This window comes from Enhydra lutris, unplaced genomic scaffold (genome assembly GCF_002288905.1).
Source record: "Enhydra lutris kenyoni isolate GAN:26980312 unplaced genomic scaffold, ASM228890v2 scaffoldscaffold5, whole genome shotgun sequence".
Lineage (NCBI taxonomy): Eukaryota > Metazoa > Chordata > Mammalia > Carnivora > Mustelidae > Enhydra > Enhydra lutris.
In genome coordinates, this window is record NW_019154089.1 from 41090173 (window position 1) to 41112668 (window position 22496).

Genomic DNA, 22496 nt, shown 5'->3' on the forward strand with positions numbered 1-22496 from the left:
TTTAACCCACTGAGCCACCCAGGCACCCCTGAATGTGGGCTTTTAATCACAAACCTTTATTACACTTTTTTTTCTCTTTTTTTTTCCATTTTATTTTATTTCTTTTCAGTGTTCTGAAATTCATTGTTTATACACCACACCCAGTGCTCCATGCAATACCTGCCCTCTGTAATACCCACCACCAGGCTCACCTAACTCCCCACCTCCCTCCCCCTCAAAACCCTCAGTTTGTTTCTCAGAGTCCACAGTCTCGCACTCTTAACTGACGCCCACAACATTCAAATAACTGCATGTATGTTCATACACACAGATGTCTATATGTGTATTTGGAGATTTTGCATTTTAATTAGACTTCATTTAACATATAAAGGCGGAGGAACACTTCTAAAAACTGTTCTTAGAATACTTTTACTTTGTAGCCTACTCAATACTGGGCAATGTGGAATTTTGTTATATATAGCTACCCAATATCTTTATATAGATTTTCTTGTTTTTGTAATTTTCCACATTCCCAATGCAGAACCTGGAAAATTTTAATCTTCAGATTCCCTTGAGGCTAGCTAGACTGTTGACACCTGAACGGGTTCTATTAATCAAGACTTCTATGCAAATCTTGGTTTTAACGCAAGCAATGTATGATGGGGATCCTTTTTTGGGGAAAGCCCTTCACAATGGTGAAGACTTTTGATTATTGAGGAATGGCAGAGTGGTCAAGTTTCTACGATGTAATCTTGAATGTCATGGATGCTAAGCAGGGAAGGCAATGATGTGCTTTCTAAAGAAAAACCTCTGTTGTTGACATTGTTCTTGACTGAGTATCTTCTGTGTCTGGTCTCTAGACCTTCTGTTCCTACCTTAAAAAAAAGTTTTTTTCCTGCTAAAACTAGCCAGAGTGGATCCTGATGCCTGTAACTAAGAATACTGATTTTTTTTAACCATACAATTGTTAAATACTTGCTTCAGGCAAAGGTGGGTACAGATGCCCAAGCAGCTCCACCTGGGAGAAATTGTTTTCTGCTTGTTTTTAGAAAGTTACTCTTCCAAGCAGAGAAAGTTTAAAGTATCTGTTAATTTTTAACTTTGTATTAAATTGTTACATTTGTTAATTTGATATGTAAAGATAAAAGATATGTAAAGATAAAAGAGATGCCATATAGAACAACACCCAATTTGCATCAGACATGAATCAGGTGAAAAACCAGGGACACTCAAAAGAGTGTTGTTTTGGTTAATGAGTACTATAGTTTCAATTTTGCCAATCATGTCAGTTAACATGACACCCTGTATAATGCAGTAATTGTAGGGAATTTTGAGTACCTGAGAACTAAGCCCTGAGAATAATGGCTTGAAACATGCAATGAACATGTTAATACAAACTACTACCTGGCATAGGGACAAGAGAGTCAAGCTAAAAAAAAAAAAAGTGTCTATAAAAATATACCATCCATGCTTTAACCCAAGTGTCCCTTCTGCAGGAAAACCTTCTCTGAGCTCTCCAACGAGATCAGAAATCCCTCTTGCATATTTCTAAGTCAGTTGGTACCTGTTATTCAATTCTTTTTTTTTTTTTAAAGATTTCATTTAATTATTTGTCAGAGAGAGAGAGGGAGAGAGAGCAAGCACAGGCAGACAGACTGGCAGGCAGAGGCAGAGGGAGAAGCAGGCTCCCTGATGAGCAAGGAGCCTGATGCGGGACTCGATCCCAGGACGCTGGGATCATGACCTGAGCCGAAGGCAGCTGCTTAACCAACTGAGCCACCCAGGCGTCCCGGTACCTGTTATTCATACTACTTAAGACTTCTAATTATTTACCTGCAGAGGCAAAGACAGCAACTGCCTTGCTTACTCTGGCAGTAATTCACCAAGATAGTGTATCCTCAGCATCGACATAGGATGTTAGTAGAGATACATTCGTTAAAACATTCTAGTCTGAATAATAGACTGATTGAGTCTGACTGGCTGTCTATATTGGCTGTATCACCAAGTACGCATATGAACTTGAAAAATTAAATTGATTTTCTGAGCCATTTTCTTGATCTGTAAAATTATGAAGCTTTAAAAAATTGAACATATTCTGAGTTTCATTTACTATTTTTATATATTTATTTATAAATTTTATATATTATATATAAATGTTATATATGTAATTTAACATACACTTGGAAAACCAATGGCGTAAAAATAAGTATTCTGTGGAGCACCTGGGTGGCTCGGTTGAATGTCTGCCTTCAGTTCAGGTCATGATCCTGGGGTCCTGGGATCAAGCCCCACATTGGGCTCCCTACTCAGCGGGGTGTCTGCTTCTCCCTCTCTCTCTGTCCCTTCCCCTGACTTGTTCTCACTCTCTCTCAAAAAATAAATAAACAAATAAATAAATAAAATTTTTTTAAAAAGTATACTGAGAACTTAGAAATCTTGGAGACTGGTGTTCTAATTTCCTTTTTTTCTAAATACAAAGGTAATGAAAGGTTGTTATTAAAAAATGTAAGAAATGGAAATATTCCTCATCCCCTCTGCTTAATTCCTAGAGATAAATGCCATTAATAATTATGTCTATTACAACTTTTGAGAACCATGTCTTCAAGTGAAATATTCAGACAAAAATGTTACAATGAAAATTTAGACAATTTTCTTTTCTAGCAATTCTGAATTTTTGAAAAAGCTACAAATCATCTAGCTTAAAGATTTATAATTTCCTATGTTTTGTAAAAATTTTATGATACATTTTTGGTAAGATCTCTGTCCCCTTCCAGCAAACATTTTTACTCATAAATGTGTAGAGTATATAACATTAAACATTTAAAGAAGTGTTTCTAAATTATCCAAATTACTCAAAGCATATGCTAATCAGTTTGTTGTCTTTTGTTTAATTTAATTTAAACTTTAAAAAATCACTTATCAACAATGCTTTTATGATACTTACATTTAAACTTTCCATTTTGGGGTTTTTGCAGATTTTTTTTTGCTCTTTTTTTAAAATGTTTATCAATTCTTCTTGTACTTGTCAATGTCAGAGGTCTTACTCATCATGAAAAAAATGAGCTTATGGACAATCAGTAATTGACTATATCAGGTGATGATATAAATACAGAAAGGATTTGTCTCCAATAATAAAATATGTCTTTCAAAATGTCATAATCTTAACCATATACCTTTTGTTTGACAACTGTATGGCATTGGTGGTGCTCACCAGTATACTCTGAATGACATTACTAAACAATTATATAGAGATTTTTTTCCCAACACCTAAAAAAGAAGTCATGTAATGAAAAAAATATCAAAAGCACTTCTAGCAAGCAATCCTCCTTCAGTTATCATTAGAAAAACTATAGAATAGATCTATAGCTACTTGATAATTTTGGGAAAACAATTCGTGTAGATTATAGAAATTGGTACATAGTAATCACTCAATAAATAATATTAAGCAAATAATATCAATATTATTAAGATTTTTATTGATATTCAGAGTGGAGGATTTTATCTCGTCACAAACTCCACAATTCTAAAGTAGTGTCTTAAAAATTTTGCAAAAATGAGTATGTGAGCTTCGATGATTTAGGATCATGCTTCTAATTCATATTAAATTAGATAGGGAAGAAAAGAGAAAAATAAGCTTTCAATATTTCTGTATGTGTATTTGAGACTAAGTGGATTATATTTTTCCATTTGTATGAGGGTTAAATCTAAGAAGTAATCTAACAGAACTCAAAGTACTTAAACAATGAATTCTGGAACACTGAAAAGAAGTAAAAAAAATAAAAATTAAAAAAAAGAACTCAAAATACAAGTGGCATAAAAATGGGAAAAAAAAAAACCCATGTGACTTCTGATGACAAGTGAATATGTGACTCTAGTAAATAGCCATAAGAAATAAAAAGGACTCAAGTGGCTTTTCCACTATGTCCATTAATGTCCTCTGTGAAACAGAACCCAAGAGGGGATTAGAAGTGCAAGTGATAGCTTGAGGGAATGTCGAGAAAAGGGCACAGAAGATAAAGAAGGAGGGTCAGGAGTAGGTGGGGAAAGGCTTCAGAATGCAGAACCAGTCTTGTCCTCTTGAGGAGAGAAATGGATGAAAGGGAGAATGAGGGAGGAAAAGTCTTGGACCACAGCACAGTTCTGAGAATGCTTGTACCAGGCAGATGAGGAACTACTAAACAAACTTGATGTTATGAGTTTGTGGAATTGATCCTATTAAGTGGAGCAAAGGGTGCTGGATAGTGAGTCATGGTTCAATTGCAGACCACAAAGAGGAGCTGTAAAAGAGAAGTTTGTTACTCACAGGCCCTGGAAGAAGTACTTGGTGTGGCTCAAGGTAGAGTGTAGACAGAAAGAAGCAGGACCTGGGGTGCAAGACTTGGTTAGGGTCTACGGGAAGAGTGTTTTTGGAATTAGTCAATTTAAACCAAAAAATCCAGGTTTGGGTATATGACACAGGGCTCTTAAGGGAGCCATAAAGGGAAAGTGCGAGGAGGTAGGGAAGACTTGATCATAACGGCCACTGGGAAGTCTTATCAGGATTTACATCTGCTTGTGACTCTGTGGCTACAGTCTAGGTAGGACCTGTACTTGTGCAGGAGGGCTAGTGTCTGTGTAAGGTCCCTGCCGGCCCCTTGACCAAACAAAATGAATGCCAAGGCAGCAATACCATGGAGTAGCTTAGCTAAATTCCAGACATTTGCCTATAGCAGCAGTCCCAGATCAAGGGGTGTGGGGGGATGGCCCAGCTACAGTACTTCTAGTCTCACTCTCTGGGTGCATGCAGCAGCAGATAAGCAGGACCTCGGTTGACCACTTTGATTCATTAAATGAGGGTGGCTGCTGAAGGCTATCAAGCCAACTATACTTCCTGGAGAAAGTTCTTTTGAAGGGGGTTTTGAGTAGGAAATCTCATGACCACCTCACCACAAAAATATCTTTTCAGCAACATATTGACCAGCATCATTTAAATTAAGAATGCAAACATATTTTTTGTTAATACAGAAATTGTGAATAGTTGATTTAAAATTCTATTTCAAGTATTGTAATAATATGAAACCATGATACAGGCATGCCATAAATGCTACAAAGCACATTTCAATTTTGGCAGTATCTTCAAACTGATTTCAATTGAGAGACCTTTTATTCTGTCTCAGAGCATCTACTTCTTTCTTCTTTAAGGAATATTCGAAGTTCAATCTTTCCTCAAGTGATCATCAAGGAACTCTTTGTCTGCCTTGAAAACATGCTTTCATAGCCTTTTCCATCGTTGACATGACCCCCAACTTTGCATCTCCTCTATTTTCAATCAGCGCCTCTTCTGCAAAAAGAAGATGCAAATTAAAGACAGTCAAGATTCCAATAAATTCATGGGCAAAACATTAATGCAATAACTGATAATGTTTTGCTAGAACCAAATCACAGCCTGCAAGGGGAGATTTTCATTCCAGGCTCCTTTCCTTCCAGCCCTACTATTTTACAGAGCGGCATAGGCTGCTTTGATTTACTCACTACTTTTCGCTATGTGATTTCTTGCAAAACTTTCATCTTCACATTGTGTTGAGTTGTTTGACCTTCTCTCATGTACACAGTTCCTCTCAAGACTTCATTGAAGATCTTGTGATGATTTGATCAGTACCAACAAATCCCAGTTTGTTTCAAGGTAAGAATATTAACACAAACACTGATATTTATACTATGGCCATTAACTGAATAATGTAGAAGAAAAACTAATAGAGAAGAAAAAATTATATATTTTAATATTATCATTAAAATTTAATTGATAAAATAACTTTAAATATAGAAATAAACATCTACATGCATCTGTTGATCTAATCATAAAGTACAATGACCATACTTCCTTTCCACATATTTTGCCCCTACTCACTCAGCTAAAGCACCACTTTCTATTTGACATTGGGTTTGTTGTCTATATTAGATAAGGCAACTTGTACATGGTACCTTCTTTCTGAAGTATTACCAAGATCTATAAATACAATGTTCCGGTAGCCTAGAAGTCAGAAAACCCTGAGCTTTATCCTGACCCTACAACTAATAATAAAATTATTATTTATATCTGAAGTATTTAAAAACTATAACTATTAAGAGCTAAAAGAGATCTTTAAAATTCTATTTCTGCCATCTTGTTTTACAATGATTTACCATTGATAGGTCACACAGTAACTGTTAGCAAAGGAGAAGACAATGTCTCTGTCTCCTTGTCCCTAACTTCTATGGCTCTTTTATTATACATGTGAACCACATGTGCAATTAAAAAATTCAAAGGAACTAACAAACTTCTCTATGTGACCTAAAATTATTTTAAATCTTTATAAAGACCCCTTGTCAAAAATGTGATGTCATTGGAGTTGGGCTGTGCACATTTTGCTAGTACTTCCATTGTGATAACTGCTAAGACCATGTTTGTCACTTAGGTTAAAAACTCACCTTTAAATGCTGTACTTTATTTGGGGTATAAGATGTCAATTACTATACCCAAAAGGACTGACATGCAGAAAATAAATTTTTCTCTTTGTTTTTGGCATCTTTGGTAGATGTGGGAGGAAAACCAGGTGAATTATTTGAAATCTATAAGTGATTGAGAAAATAAATAAATAATGGAGATATCTAAGAATATTTTTGTTTGGCCTGCCAAATTCCAAATATTTGCTTATATGTAAAACAAATACAACACTAAAGAGGTTACTGCTTAATAATTAACTGGCTGTTTTTTTGATATCATAAAGAAGCAGATATCTGAAAGAACTATACAAAAAATAAAGGATGAAAAGTTGTATGCTATCCACACTTAGCATATTAGACTAATGTCCAGAAAATATTATACAGGTCATATTTGTTATATAATATGAGGTAAGAATATCCATTTTTCCCCTCCTTTCTCTGTTTTTGCTATCACAAGGTCAACTGCAGAAGAACAGCGTGTTGCTAGTGTGCCTGCCAAGTTTTAATTGAAATGTTGTGATAAATTTCACTGCCAGGTCAGATGTTATTTTCTGGTTAAGGAAGGTCAAGCTGGTCTCTTAAAGAACCACTTCTGATTTTTATAGTGTCCAGTGATTTGTTCCTGGAAGTTGATTTACCACAGATCTGACCTCCGTCCTCTCAGTTAACCTCTGCCAACATTTTCAAGTCCCCAGTTCACCTACGGCCACTGGTAGAAAAAAGTATTTTATTAAACTGGGCTTCCCATTTTATTAGTGTGAAAATAGGCCTTCTCTAATCGATAGAACAGGAAGCATTCACTTTATTGCTTTAGACTAGAGACTAAAGGTCATTTAATGCAAAGAGAACGATGCACATAACAAAAAACAGCAGTAAATATGTGTTGGCTCAGCATAAAAATTTGGTCAACAGACACAAAAAGGGTCTGTTTTCTTGAATGTATACATTAGGTTAACAAAAATATGAAAATTGTTGAAATTTGGGACAATTCTATTTTGTATAATAATCCCTATGAATGGTTCATTTTAAATCAGAGATTTGGTTTGATTTTTGGAATTATCTATCCCAATGTTCTATAGAAGAATTGGTATAACACCAATATTTATAAACAATACAGCTTGTATTCCACAAATTCAGGGTGGTATTTTTTTATTTTAATTCCAGTATAATTAACATATAGTGTTATATTAGTTTCAGATGTACAATATAGTGATTCAGTAATTCTATGCATGATTCTTCATGATGGGTGTACTCTAAATCCCCTTCACCTATTTCACCCATCCCCCCGACCCACATCCAAATAAACTCAGGGTGACTTATTATTATAAATATGGTAAAATTTCTTTCGGAGAGAATGCATTTTGGAGAGTAATAGTAAACTGCATAGCAAGAGAAGCCAAAAAAGTGGCAATAACTTTTTCATTTCATTGATGAGAATGCTGTGGCAGTATCATGAGCAATTAAGGAATATACACCATTACCTTTGTCTTGCTGACTGTTTCTTAAGTTGACTAAAGGTTGTTGTGCTGACTATAATCGCTCAGAATCATCTGCCTCGGTATCAAGACCTTCAAGAGTCCATGGTTTTCTTTCAAATATGCATATCTCTTTTTTTTTTTTTAATTTTTAGTTAAATTTTACTTAGTGAACACAGTGTAATATTAGGTTTCAGGTGTACAATTTAGTGATTTAACACTTTCATACAACACCCAGTACTCATCACAAGTCACTCCTCAGTCCCCATCGCCTATTTAACTCATCCCTCCACCCACCTCCTCTCTGGTGACTATCAGTTTGTTCTCTGTAGTTTAGAGTCGGCTTCTTGGTTTACCACTTTCTCTTTCTCTTTTCATTCCCCTGTGCTCATTTGTTTTGTCTCTTAAATTCCACATAAGCATCACTGCACCTTAGTAAGATTTTTAGTCTCTCGTTAATACTTGAATATTCACTTATATTATTTGAACAACTTTACTTTTATCATTTTAAGACCACGTATTTAGGTCATTTATATGACAGACAAATGTATACAAAAGCTAATATAATGATAATTTTTTTGGTCTACGTTTCCAAGGTCTTATCAATATTGTTTGGCATATGTTTTGTTGAAATGTCATGTATACACACGCACCATAGCAAAAACTCTCTATGATGAAAGTTTTAATTAACGTGACAAAAATAAAAGGATGATTGAATCTACATGTAACAGGCCTTTCTTTGAATAGTGGACAGGGGTTCTGGTAAGAAATTTAGACATTTTAAACACTCTACATAAAGCTCATGATTGTTCTTGAGCAAATGATTGAGATAATTTCACAGAATATATAATTTAGAATTCAGAATTTAGGGGCGCCTGGGTGGCTCAGCGGGTTAAAGCCTCTGCCTTCGGCTCAGGTCATGATCCCAGGGTCCTGGGATCGAGCCCCACATCAGGCTCTCTGCTCAGCAGGGAGCCTGCTTCCCTTCCTCTCTCTGCCTGCCTGTGATCTCTGTCTGTCAAATAAATAAATAAAATCTAAAAAAAAAAAAAAAAAGAATTCAGAATTTAAAGATGATTATGTTTGAATTTGGTTTTAAATGAGCTAATGTACAGAAAAGTATAAAACACAATATATATGTTATTATTTTTATCTTTTCTTTGTGGATTTTTTTAAAAAGATTTTATTTATTTATTTGACAGACAGAGATCACAAGTAGGCAAAGAGGCAGGCAGAGAAAGAGGAGGAAGCAGGCTCCCTGGTGAGCAGAAAGCCCAATGCAGAGCTCAATCCCAGGACCCTGGTATCATGACCTAAGCCGAAGGCAGAGGCTTTAACCCACTGAGCCACCCAGGCGCCCCTCCTTGTGGATTTTGCTCAGGATGCTTACTTAGCTAAATGTCAGGTTGCTTTCGTTACCATAGAACTGCAGTGTGTGCACTTCAGTGCTATAGTTATGTATGTAAATTATTGACGGTCATAAAAAGCTCAGAAAAGTTTACTATACACAAGTACAGTAGTAAATGGAGTGCTGTGTCAGTTCAATCATTTTATCACGGGAAGCAAGTAAGAAATTTGTGTTTATAACAAAGGAGTAAGACATTATAATCAGTGGTCTATGGTCATTCAGAAATGATTAGTCTCAGGGGTACCTGAGTGGCTCTGTGGGTTAATCAACTGGCTTCAGCTCAGGTCATGATCCAAGGGTCCTGGGACTGAGTCCCATGTTGGGCTCTCTCTCTCTTTCTCTCTCTCAGATAAATAAATAAAATCTTAAAAAAAAAGAAGAAATGATCAGTCTCAGAGGCCTCAATTATACAAAGTTGCTTTGATTAACTTCTATAAAATTAAAGAAATTGATTCTGTGGATCCACATGAGGGACACATAATTTGCATTAATAAATGTTTTCATGTTCATCCGGTTATTTAAGCATGATGTGTGAGGAGAGAGGCCATGGCAATGGAAAGTATGACCTTGGGTTTGATTTCATGATCATGGGTGGATGGTAGTCTAGGGAAGTAGATTTTAGGAGCTAATTTCATAAGCCTTGTGGTACAAAGAGTATTCCGGGCCAGTTAAAAAAGAGTGGCAGAGAGTTACAGAGGTATCTCTCCCCTCTCTGTCTGCTGGGAACTCACTACAAGAAGGAGAAGCTTTAGCAACTTTAATGACTGACTCTTGGGATACTGTAAAAGTAGTGGTAATAGAGTGTCCCCGTCAAGTAGTTTTGCTATACTTGGCATGAAATAGGGTAAACCAAAGAAGAAAAATGCACAGAGTGTCATGTGGTAATTACAGTGGCCATACTGGTGACTGACTATCTTGTAAGCAAACATGAAGGTACACGTTAAAGTCTTCTAGAAAAACATGGAGAGCATTTGGGGCATGATGGTGGTGTCCATGTGCAGGTAGTGATTCTTAAAAATAATACTTCATATCACATGTAGGGAAGGCCTCAACTTGAAAGGGCCTTAAAAGTCCCTAAGTAGCAGGTAACAAGAGCAAATCATAACACTAACATAGGCACTATTCTAAGGGCTGTGTATAAAATGACTCATTTAAATCTAACAACAATCCTATAAAGTAGTTATCATTCCCATTTTGTAGATGAGACTATTGAATCAAAGATATAAGTGAATAAGTAAATAGTAGGGCTGTGATTCAAACCTAGATGGTTCATGTTCTCAAGTATATCTTGGCCTTGTATCTCTCTCTCTCTCTTTTTATTTCTTTTTAAGGTGAGAACATAAATTAAAAAGTTTTCAAGAACACAGGACTAATAAGCTCAAAGCTTAGAATTGAACTTAGGTCATTCTGCCTACAAACTCAGTGCTTTTAATGATCCCATTATCCTGTAAAGTATGTAAGGAATGTCTGAAGTAGTAAAGATTCCAAGATTCTGAGCTTTCTATTCTCTTCCTTTAGCTGGTAGAGATTCTCCCAGTGGAGAATGTTAAGAGTTGCCTATACATGCTCACCAAACCAGCTGAGCTTTGGTCCACTCTGTGTTTCTTAATGCCTTAAGTAGCTAGCTTCCTCCAAAGTAAGGAATTTATTCCAAGTTACCTACTAAAACCAGTATTTGCTTCGAGCCTACTACATATTGGGCATTTGCTAAGCTGTGTATACGCTGTGCCCAGTAGTCCTTACAATGATGCTGACAGAAATGCATTATTAACTTACTAACTTCATTCTATGAATAAAAGGAAAACAAATCTGAGAAGTCTCACCTAAGGCTAACCAGCAGATAAGGAAGAAACCAGATATATGCGATGATGCTACAATCCTACGTCACCTTCTCTTGTGCACTCAAACCCACTCAGCCCCATGTTCCCCATCTGGACACTGGTCTTCCATGGCACAATCTTCTCTGAGCTTGACTTTTTCATGTGTACCACCCTGTTCTATTTACCTGTTGCTTTTTGGCTTTCATGAATAATCCATGACAAGAGGAATGAAAAAGATGAAAACAAAGCAAAACAATAATGTATATGCATACATACACATATCTACAGAGTATGCATATATGCACATTTTATATATATGTATATGACATACATATATATATTCTTGTTAAAATATTTGTATGTGAGTATATCCCAAGATAGTTCACAAAGGCCAATGATTATTTTGTGAAATAGATCTCGTGTTTTATTTAATTCATATTTATTTATTAAGGGAGCTGTAAACTTCAGTGTGCTTCCGTATTTCTCACCTGCCTTCATGTACTTTGTCCTTTGTGATTATAAATTAATGAACTGCTATTTGAAAGCATGTCCTTTTTTTCCCATCTGATGTTTAGTAGATGCCACCTGTCTCCAGTGGACAGGTTGTTTGTTGTTATCAGGGCACCATACAAAGTGCAGCCCATATAAACACAGTGGTTGGAGTCTAATTACTTGAGCTCTTTATGGAGGTGGATCATCTCACCGCACAATGCTCAACAGGACAAAGTAAGGCCAATTGTCTTTTACAGCATCAGCTGCCGCCCGGAGTTTGGTGTTTTGCCACCGACACCAAGTCTTCTTTGTTTATCAGGTAATTAACGGTAATGATGTCTTGCTGCTTAGCTTTGTTGCAGAACCAAGGCTCCTTCTTTGTGGATTCGGGAGAACTCCTAGTCTTAAGGCGGGTGGCTTGACTCATGGGCAACAGCAGGCAATTCTAGACTTAATTACCTCCCTGTTTTGTTCTTTACATTGGGCCATAAACATCCAGTCTAAAGGCAATTTATGGGAATAAGGGAAGAGAAAAAGGAGGGGTGCCTCCTCATGGCAATGCATCCATCAAATAAACTAACTTAAAAATGTTTTGACCTTGAGTTCTTAAACATTGTTGCAATTCCCCATCTTATAAGGAAAAGCATTTTAAAGGAAGTTATTCAAATAACACACAGCCCTACAGATAGGCAGTCTTTTTCTGAAATATGAGGGAATTCAATTACCCATGAATGGATGAATGGTTGTTTTGTTGTTGTTCTCCTTTTCTTTTCTTTTCTTTTTTTTTTTTTGGTCTCTTTGGTCATCGTTTTGGATTTCTTTAACAAAACATATCAAAATAAACAGAAACATCTTCGATGAACTGTGAGTCTGTATTTAAGTGACATATCTATGGGAGTGTGTCTCTCAAGGATGTATTTAGTATAGCTATGATTTTTTTTAATGGTACATTATTGAATTCTTAGCAGAGTCAAACTAAAAAGAAGAAATTACTACATAAGAATGAGTAAAACTCTAGCAGAACACCACATGTGGCTTTTATTTTTTTCTTACAAAAAACAGGAATATTTATTTCATTTAGAAGTCTTTAAATAAAGTTTGTGTCAGTTTTGGTTAAATTCTGTTGATTACAGGTGAATTTATATGGAAACTACATATTTGCTTGAGTACTTATAATTTTTTTTTAATTTCAGTGACTAAATGACTATTAAATTTTAGTGGGTTTTTTTTAGAATGAAAACCATATTATAAAAGAATCTTCTGTATGCAGTATTTGCTAATAACTTTCAGTGATTGTTAATGATATTTGGAACATTTCAAATGCCAAATGCTAAAAAAAAAAGTAGAGGTAATTTTATTAATTATAAGCTGTGATATTATTACCCATGCTATTTTTGCTAGATAACTTTTGTGAATAAATGACCAAAAATTTAAAATAAAATTTGCTTGTTCAGTGTTTATTAAGCATTGAATTATTCTATAAGGTATTCCATATTTTGGTCCCTTCCCATTCAATAGAATATCTGGGTTAAACTGTAGATTCTGCATATAACAGATAAAGAGTTTCAGTACATGTTTCAAATAGTGAAATAGTTTTCCTTCACATTTAACAAATTTACTTAAACCTTGTATGGAAGGTTTCATATAGAAAGAGAGGGCATTTGCATATAAATGTGATTAGCATGTCTTCTAAAGAAATTTTTGCACCAGATATATTTAGGGTTTTTTTTCTTTTTTTTTAAGATATAGTCTTGTGAAATGCCTTTATTATCATTAGTTAAAAATATTCCAACTTTTTACTAATGTTTCTCAGATTTTCATGGATGGGTTATGTTTTCTAAAAAGATGATGCATAATTTTCTCCCCAATAAAGAAGCAAAGAAACACTGTTTTCTTTGGCACTCACCTTTTCCATTTTTAACTACATTTTGAAAAATTAGGTTTACATGCTCATTGAATTTTATTCCCTTTTTATATGTGGCTAGAAAAGTGAATATTTTAAAGTTAAACAGTATCCAATTCATTAAGTACAAAATATAAAAAATATTGTCAGAGTTTCATTGCATCTATAATTTATCATAAGGTTGTAGTAAGACCACTGAGAACATTTACATTGAAAAAAGGGGTTCAAATTATTTTTCCACTGAATTTGCTCATTTTTGAGTTACCATGTTTAAAATTTATTCTACTAAAAGAATTAATGAATAGATTACTCAAGTGTGATAGAATGTGGAGTTATGTGGCTTATAGTAATTTTGAAACCATACAAAAGTGACATGATATTGATAATCTATCAGAATTTATTTTCAGAACTCTTGAAATGTAACAGTGCTCTTACTCTTTTAATTTAAATACATTCTGTAGCCTCAAGGTTCGTAAAGGAACCAAGAAGTTCCTCATACCATTGTTTCATATTTTCCGCATTCATGCAATAAACATAAAGGGCTTAGACTGAATTGGCTCTTAATAAATTATAGCTATTATTAATTAATATCACAATGATGATTATAATTTATTATATTTTATTTGTGCGAAGAGGAACATGCCAGTAATTGTCTTTGGACATGGGTTGTCAACTGAAAAAAAAGTAGTTTACATCTAGGAAGAATGGTTGTGACTATTACTTTTGGGAAATAACATTTCCATGGGTCTTAATGAAGGCTAGAAATGGAAAACTGTAATTCTGGTATCACCCTAATTTTCTTCCAATTGATATGCTTTGTGCAGTTTATTTTCCACATTCCAACCCATGAACCAATGCAGGAATATGAAGGATGCATTCATTTCTTAAGAACCAGGATACCTTCTCTGCAAATACAAGAAAGAGATCCCTAAAATCACTTTCACCTCAGGCAATTTTCCCCCCAACAACAGAATGTTTTGGCAATCAAATGTTTAGTGAAATAATAACAACAGGCAAGCCAGCTGATTTTCTTTGTTTAATTTAATTGAAACTATTTAGACATGAACGTAGGGACTTTCTTTGAGCATCTGTAGGCACATGCTTTGCTGATTTGGACGGTAAAGATGTATTCATACATACATATTCACACAACTGGAATATTCACAGTAGTATTTTAGTAATTCTAAAACTGAAATTAAATTTTTAACTCAAATAAGAGTCTTAGAAAATTCACCTGTGATCAAGTTTTTAGGTAAGGATGAAATTTCTGAACTTGATGGAGACAATGTTCAAGTTCCTGATAATCAGCAAATATTAAGCGGTGATTTGCAGTTATTCTCTCTCTCTCTCTTTCTCTCTCTCTTTCTCTCTCTCTTTCTTTCTTTTTTTTAGGCACTTCAACACCAAATTGCTTTTGCATTTTCCTCACAAACCATGGAAGAAAAAGGAAGTAATAATAATAATAATAATAAAAGTGATGATGATCCGTTTTGACCATCTTATTACTTTCCCCTTATTCATTTGGAAGCTACAGTGGAGTTTTAACCATCCCATAAATACTTATTTAGTAAAAGGAAACAGAATATATTTTCCCTCAGACCCTGCATTGATATATTGAAATAGGAGGGAAGGAAAAAAAAAGGCCCATAATGCTTCATTAGTTAATTGTGCAGAGTACAGCTCTTTAGGGGTAAACAAGTGAAGGACATTTGCTGAATGGCCCATCCTCGTCACACATATTATGGCCTAATGATGCTAGTAATGGTAGGAGGCTCCTGGAGAGTCATCTGTCAAATTAGCACATTGAATTATTTATTGCCTCAGAGTAAAATTGTTGAAAGGTAGCAGCTGAGACATGGTTTTTCTAAATCTAAAATTCAAGGGAAAAAAACTAAAAAACTCACACAGCTGCTTTGAGGGTGCATGTGCTTTTTAACACTTGGCATTTATGAACATAATGGTCCTTATTGGGTAAACAGATTATTTCTACCTTTAAATCTGATATTTACTGTGTGTATGTATATGCGTGTACGTGTGTGTGTGCATGAAATCCTGAGTATTTCATGCGGTTAGTTATAATGGAAGGAACTAAAATTCAAATTAGTTGTTATTTTAACTCTTCATAACACATTTCCACTATATCACCTATGTCCATGTGAGACCCAGTGCCAATTTTTACTAGGCCCTGTGCCCAGGAACTAACAGGAAGGGTATAGTTATTTACTTCCAGGTTGTACAGCTGTTCATATTTCTGTCCTAGCACAAAGTTGTCCAAGACAAAAATTCTGTCTTCCTGGGACTTAGAGAAGACAAACCTGTGCTCAATTCTTTGAAAAAAAGACAGTAAGTATGATAAGAAACAAAATTTGGAGCAAAGTAAGCATTTGAAAGTCCAAATAGGCAAGTAAATTCAGAAAAGTCTTTCAAAAAAATTTTATTATTCGTTCAGTATCCATGTAGTAGATGTGAGCAGAAATTTTTTTTTTCTATTACTAAATATGTAGAGAAATAGATTCACTTACCTGTTTCTTCACTGCAAATGAAGAGTCATTGTTCTGGAAAAAAGAAAAAAAGGAAGAGAACAGTTTACTGATTTTCCTGTGATAGTAGTAAAGATAGGAGGCTCCTAGTATCTTTATTTCTTCTTCTTCTTCTTCTTCTTCTCCTTCTTCTTCTTCTTCTTCTTTTTCAAATTCCTGTCCTGAATTAGACAGTGATTTGGAAAAGGTTGAAATTTTGATGATGAAATAGATCACGAATTTTAAATAAGCAAAGCTATACTACATGTTATTTGGTCTCAGTAGCAATCGGATGACCTTCCAAAGACATTACATCTGAATCACTATGTGCAGTTAAAGATACATGTATGTATACATCCTTTTGGTCAGAAATAGCTCCAGTTTACTCTAGTGATGTTCTGGTACCCTGAGAGATTGCTACCTGGCACCTCTCTGCTAAGCAGTCTCTCACTGGGCAAGGGGTCGTAGGAAAATTCACATTAGGTCAAGGTCTTGAAGTATGAATGGTATAGTGATGGACACAGAAAAACAAACAAACAAACAAACAAAAATAAAGAAACATGTACAGAGTCATCCTGGAGAAAAAGCAGTCAGGAAGGAGGTTTTGGAGAATATATAAATGAAAATTAGTCTAAGAACCTAAGTTGTGAAAGATCATGAAATATTTTAAATATTCCAGTTAGGAATATATACTTTAGTTTTAGGAAAAACTAATCATTTTCTTTTAAGTATTGACTGAAGACCCTTAAGCCATGTCAGACACTGCATGTATATTCCAGGCAAGAAATAGGACGCACGTTTGCTAAGATAATGGTGGCAATACTTGAATTAGAGAGATCCATTCAGCAGAAGAAGCTTTAGGTAAAGATTGAGTAATGCTCTGCACAGGAAAACACTACAAAACTATGTGCATTCTGGTTTTCTTTATTATCACCACCATTCCTACCACAAACACAGCACCGTGGCATTGCAGAGGGTGGTTAACAGAGCGAGAGAATAAAACGTAGACATACTGAGCCAAGTAACTTCTGTTCTGGGAGAACAGTGAGGCAACTTTGGAGAGAAAAAAAGCTCATTGGGAGAGGATCGAGTTTGATAATGAAGATAGTAAGATTCTGTATGGAAGTCTTGACTTCGAGATGTGGGTAAGGTATTCAAATAGAAATGTCCAGAAAGTTGCTGCAAAGTGGAAGTGTAGCTCAAAGAGAGGTGAGGGGGAAATTGACAGATTAAAAACTAGAACTAGCATTCATACAGGTGGGAGGGCTTGAGAAGAGCTAAATTGGTTATTTGGGGCCGTCTGATCAACACAAATGGTTTTTGCCTGCATATTTTTTTTTTTAAGATTTTATTTATTTACCTGACAGAGATCACAAGTAGGCAGAGCAGCAGGCAGAGAGAGGGGGAAGCAGGCTCCCCACTGAGCAGAGAGCCAGATGTGGGGCTCGATCCCAGGACCCTGGGACAATGACCTGAGCCGAAGGCAGGGGCCTAACCCACTGAGCCACCCAGGCGCCTCTTGCCTGCATATTTTACTTTATTTTGAGAGTGTGGACATCATACTGAGTCAGCACTGTTCTTATCATGGCAACAATTTTCTCATCAAAGTCTTGTTTTTCCTGCTACTGTTACCATTTCAATTCTTTTTATTTCAGCTCCCCTTTTCTAAAACATTTTTTTACCGCTTCTCTCTTTTTTCTTTCTCTTTTGCATGCTTTCTCTCTTTTTCGGCCAAAGGTCTTCATTGTTCAGCCATTTTTGTTTTAACCTCTTCAAAGGAACAGTAAAATGAGAAAATATTTATTGTTTCTTAAGCATTTTATATGTATTATCTAATTTAATTAGAAATTTATAGGGAAACTGTTATTCCCAGTTTGTAGGAGTTAAAACTGGTCCTTGGCAAAGTTGGAGAACCTGCCCCAAATCACACTGCTAATGACTCCAGGTCTGTTTAATCCCAAATTTTTGATTTTGCTCTTTTCTTATTTCTGTCTTATATTGTTTCCTGCATAGTCACCTCTCTACTATTTTTTTATCTACCATCTCAGCTTTTTACTCTCATTCCTAATAATTCTCCTTAATCCCTTAGGTGGACTCCACTTTTCCTTCTCTTTCATTAAACTCTCTTGTTCTAGATTTACTCCTTCAGTTGACAGCAGTCCTCATTCTGTTGCTTGGTGCATTTAAATCTTCTCTTTGTCTTTTCTTATACCGATCTACTAAAATACCACCAATTATAATGACTCACTAATATTTAAAACATTTTTTTCCTTTAAAATTGACCATGGTGTTGCAAGTCACCTCAAATCTGTACTTCTCTCACCTATACAGAAGGCAGAGCCAGAATCTCTTGCTTATGTGTCAAAGGCTACACAGTGACAACAGAGCGGAGACGCATAATCTCACGTCTGTGCCATTTGTCCGAAGAAATCACCAACAGCTTTGCTGCTCATAAGAAGACATTATAAGTGGCTCTGTTATTCTTTATATCCACGTACTCGTCATATGTAGTCCACGGAATAGTTTAAAACTGAAAATTTTATAAAGCTTAGAACTGCTTCAAGTAGTCAGGGACACACTTTACTATTTTTTAAAGAATAGTCGTCTATAGCAAATCCGACGTGAACGCTGGATTTGATTGAGGTAGGATATGCAGCTGACGTCTGTGGACATTCGGAAAATCAGAATTCTCTCTATCATACCAGAACAGCTGTAAGTGAGAAACAAGTGTTAAAGCATCTTACATTTAGCTCTTTCTGGAGGATGGCCAAAATAATTTCCCATCCAGGAGCTTCTGTTGAAATACATGTGGGAAGAATCTGTGGACAAACTAAGGTTTTATTTTTCAAGTATGTAATTTTAAAGGAACCATAGTTACACACTGTTAAGACCTGAGGGAGTGGTGTTGGCCATCCAGTAGGTGGCAATCTTCCCTCAGAATAAGTGTCAAGTCAGGGTCCCGGTTCAGGTTTGGGATGTGATACGCTTGTCTAAATGGACCCCAAGAGTCAAAACTCCAACAAAAGAGCAAAGTTTTCCTTACATGTTCGAATTCTTTTCACTGTCTTAGTGGACTAAATTCTAGTGACTCTTGCCTCGCTCACCAAACTAAATGAGGCATTCTTGGTTCTTTCTTTTTTCTTGTCATTAGCGATGAAGGTATAAGCCATACTAGTATCCATCTCCATCGTCCTTCTCAGAGGATGGATCCTTACTCATGTGCTGTATATTAGAAACTCTTCTTTGCCAAAGACCTATTTACAACACTTTCAAGAGAGTAAGGAGAATCTGTAAAATGTCATTTCCTTTGCAATGTTTTTAAGACAAAATTTAAATGATTTTGTGGATTACATCAGACTCTCCACTATACCGATTACACTCATTAAAGAATTTAGATTTTAAGGTTTTGAAAAGCCTTGTGCAAAACAACATAAGTATTTCCCAATCAGCAGTTTGGGGGGAAAAAAAAAGTAGATTTTATGAGGAATGTCATCAGAACACCTTAACTTGGAAAGAAGATTTACAGATGCATTTTGCTATGCTGTAATACTGTGCTTTTGTTATAAACTTTTTGGTGATATGTGATGTAATTATTAGTGCTAGGATTTTAATGCTATTTTTCCTAGCAACTGCAGGATAGGCTAACTGCAGTCTTTAGTCTTCTTTATTCTTTTGTTATTGTTTATAATAAATCCACTATTTTATTTTAAGTAATTATTTTTAATTTGGCACTTAGTCTCAGGAATACTACTGTGGTGGCATTACTACTATTCAGTAATATTAAGCTCTTCTCAGCTGCTGTGTAGAAGAGGGAATCATGCTTTCCTCGTCCCTTGATGCTACATGTGTGTGCAACTCACGTTAGCACAGAAACATGTGTGGAAGTGACATTCCTGAGCAGAAACATGGAACTGCCAATATGATAGTTTCCAGATCATGGCTTCTCTGTCAACCTTGGCCTTATTTAGTGAAGTGAAAGTGGAAAGAAGTTCCTAGTTTACCCCAACAGGTATGTAGCATGGCCATGGAATAAGGCTTTGTCGTAGGTCATTGAGATGCGGGATTTGTTTGATAGCTTGGTATAACTCAACCTATCCTGACTAATACCATAGAAATAAATTAAACTTAGTAGTGTGGGATAGATGATAAATTATGCTAAATCATATATTCTGCTTTACTCTCTCCTTCCGGGATGGGGGTGGAGGGTGGGAAACAGATATAGTGAATGCATAGGCAACATATATTATGGAAGTACACACATGGGCACTGAAATGATCTCAAACTGCCAAAATGTTTTCCTAATTTGGAGGAGGTAATTGCTTCTCTTTTCTCCCTCCCATGTGGGTGAAAGCCAGATCCCTTCACAATCAAGCAACAGTCTTATTTTCTCAGTAAGTTTGAGAATCTTCTGGCAGATGGTGTTCCAGTCCAAAACTAGAGAATAAGCTATCTATAAAAATACAGGTAAGTTGAACTTCAGGACTAAGACAAGAGATAATTATAGTCAGTACATGGCAATTATAAATGCTTGTTAGGTGTTTACCAAGGTATACATCTACTGCAGAACTTTTCAGAGACTTTAGTATTCATTGTGGGTTTACAAAAATAAAATATAGCATTGCTGGCAACATCAAAAGGCTAATAATTTCTCTGAACTATCTCATTCTGACTTGTGTTTTAACAAAAATATTTCCTTATAAAAATAGTAACGAGTGTAACCATTATTGAGAAAATTTTCTTCAAAATCATTTCCTTTTAGGAACATGTTTCTGAAGGAATCAGAGAAATTTGTAAATGATTTTCTTTTTTTTTTTAATAAATTCATGGTTGTGTCTTAATAGTATTATAACACTCAATTGCATTCCGGTATGTTTCTTGATTGGGAAAAGAAAGGAGGAGTTACATTTAGTACCTTGGAAATTACACACCATTCTGGTATTACACCCTTGGTGAGTATTGAGTATTTAAATTCCATACTTCATTCATCAGGGCATTAATCAAGAGTTGAAACCTGCCTTCTTGGGGCACAACTTCATTGCCTGATTTTTCTATTTTGTTAATAGTTAATGGTTTAAACTTATATTTACTCACCAGTTTATGGCATACCTGATACAGACCAGGCTCACTGTTAGCAATAGAGATAGAAATTTGAAGGACACATGATACTTATTCCAAAAGGGGTCATTATTTATCAGACAATATAAATGACTTGAATGTACTATAAATGTAAAAAAATAAGGTATCTTCAGATGCTTTGGATACTAAGGCAATAAAGGAGTTAATAGCATTTTAGAGAATGATCAGAAGCACCAAGTTTACAAAGTTCAGGTGATTATTTGGAAAACTATGTGTCATCTGCTGTGGTTCAAATGGTCCAGTGGGATTTGGCATATAGGATTTACATAGGAATATTTCTTGATTTTAAATAAATGCAACTTTACAACCTTGAAATGCACCATGTAATATGTCCTGTAATTACCTAACACAAATGGTCCAAATAAAAGATTCAAATAGTAAGGTGGATAGATGGGACCGCAGTGGAGATAAGGTAGACAAATAAACATTTATTGATCACATAGATAGATTTTCTAGACACTGGAGGTATTTTGCAATATCATTACATTTTCTATACACACAAGCCAGTCAAGTAGGCATGAGAATTCTCATTTCACACACACCCTCAAAAGGCTCTTAGACAAAAAGAAGGAAGATATTCATTTCCCTTAAACCGTGAACAAAAGCACTTTTTCAGAAAATAAATTTTATAACTGTTAAATAATCTGTCATGTTTACTTATGATACACAATGATAATTTTGTTTCAGAAGTTTTGCATTTTTTGTAAACCTTACTGTAACTACAGTACCAACGTATGTCAATGAAAATGTTATCAGTATATATTTCTTGAAAATAAACATTTTATATAAATGATTAAGAAATATGCATTGTATTTATGCTTCATTTTAGTTAGCCATGTCTAAGGAAATACTTGTGGCTTGAAACTAACCTAAATAGACTTTGAACGGCAAGGTAGTGATTATCTTTTTAGATATACTGCTTAATCAGAAATTCCTTTCTGCCATGAGAACAACTCATTCCTTTTTTTCTTCATCCCATTTTTTTTTCCTAGCTAATGAGTCTTGCTATCAGTCAGTAAAGCAGAAAAAAATCACTGTTAGATATCTAACATTATTTCATGCAATGGTAGAAATGGGTCCCTAATAAATACCCATCCCCAAATTCTCTCCTATTTTTGCAGCAATATTTACAGATAAATAAGCTTCTGACCATAAGAAAATCTCATGCTTTTTTTAAACCTTAAGACTGAGCAGTGATAATCCTCCACCACACCATTTCTTAGTCCCATTTCCTGCCCTTTTCATTCACTGACCCGATTCAGCCTATAGCATTAAAACCACCTCTAGGTGACACATTCCTCA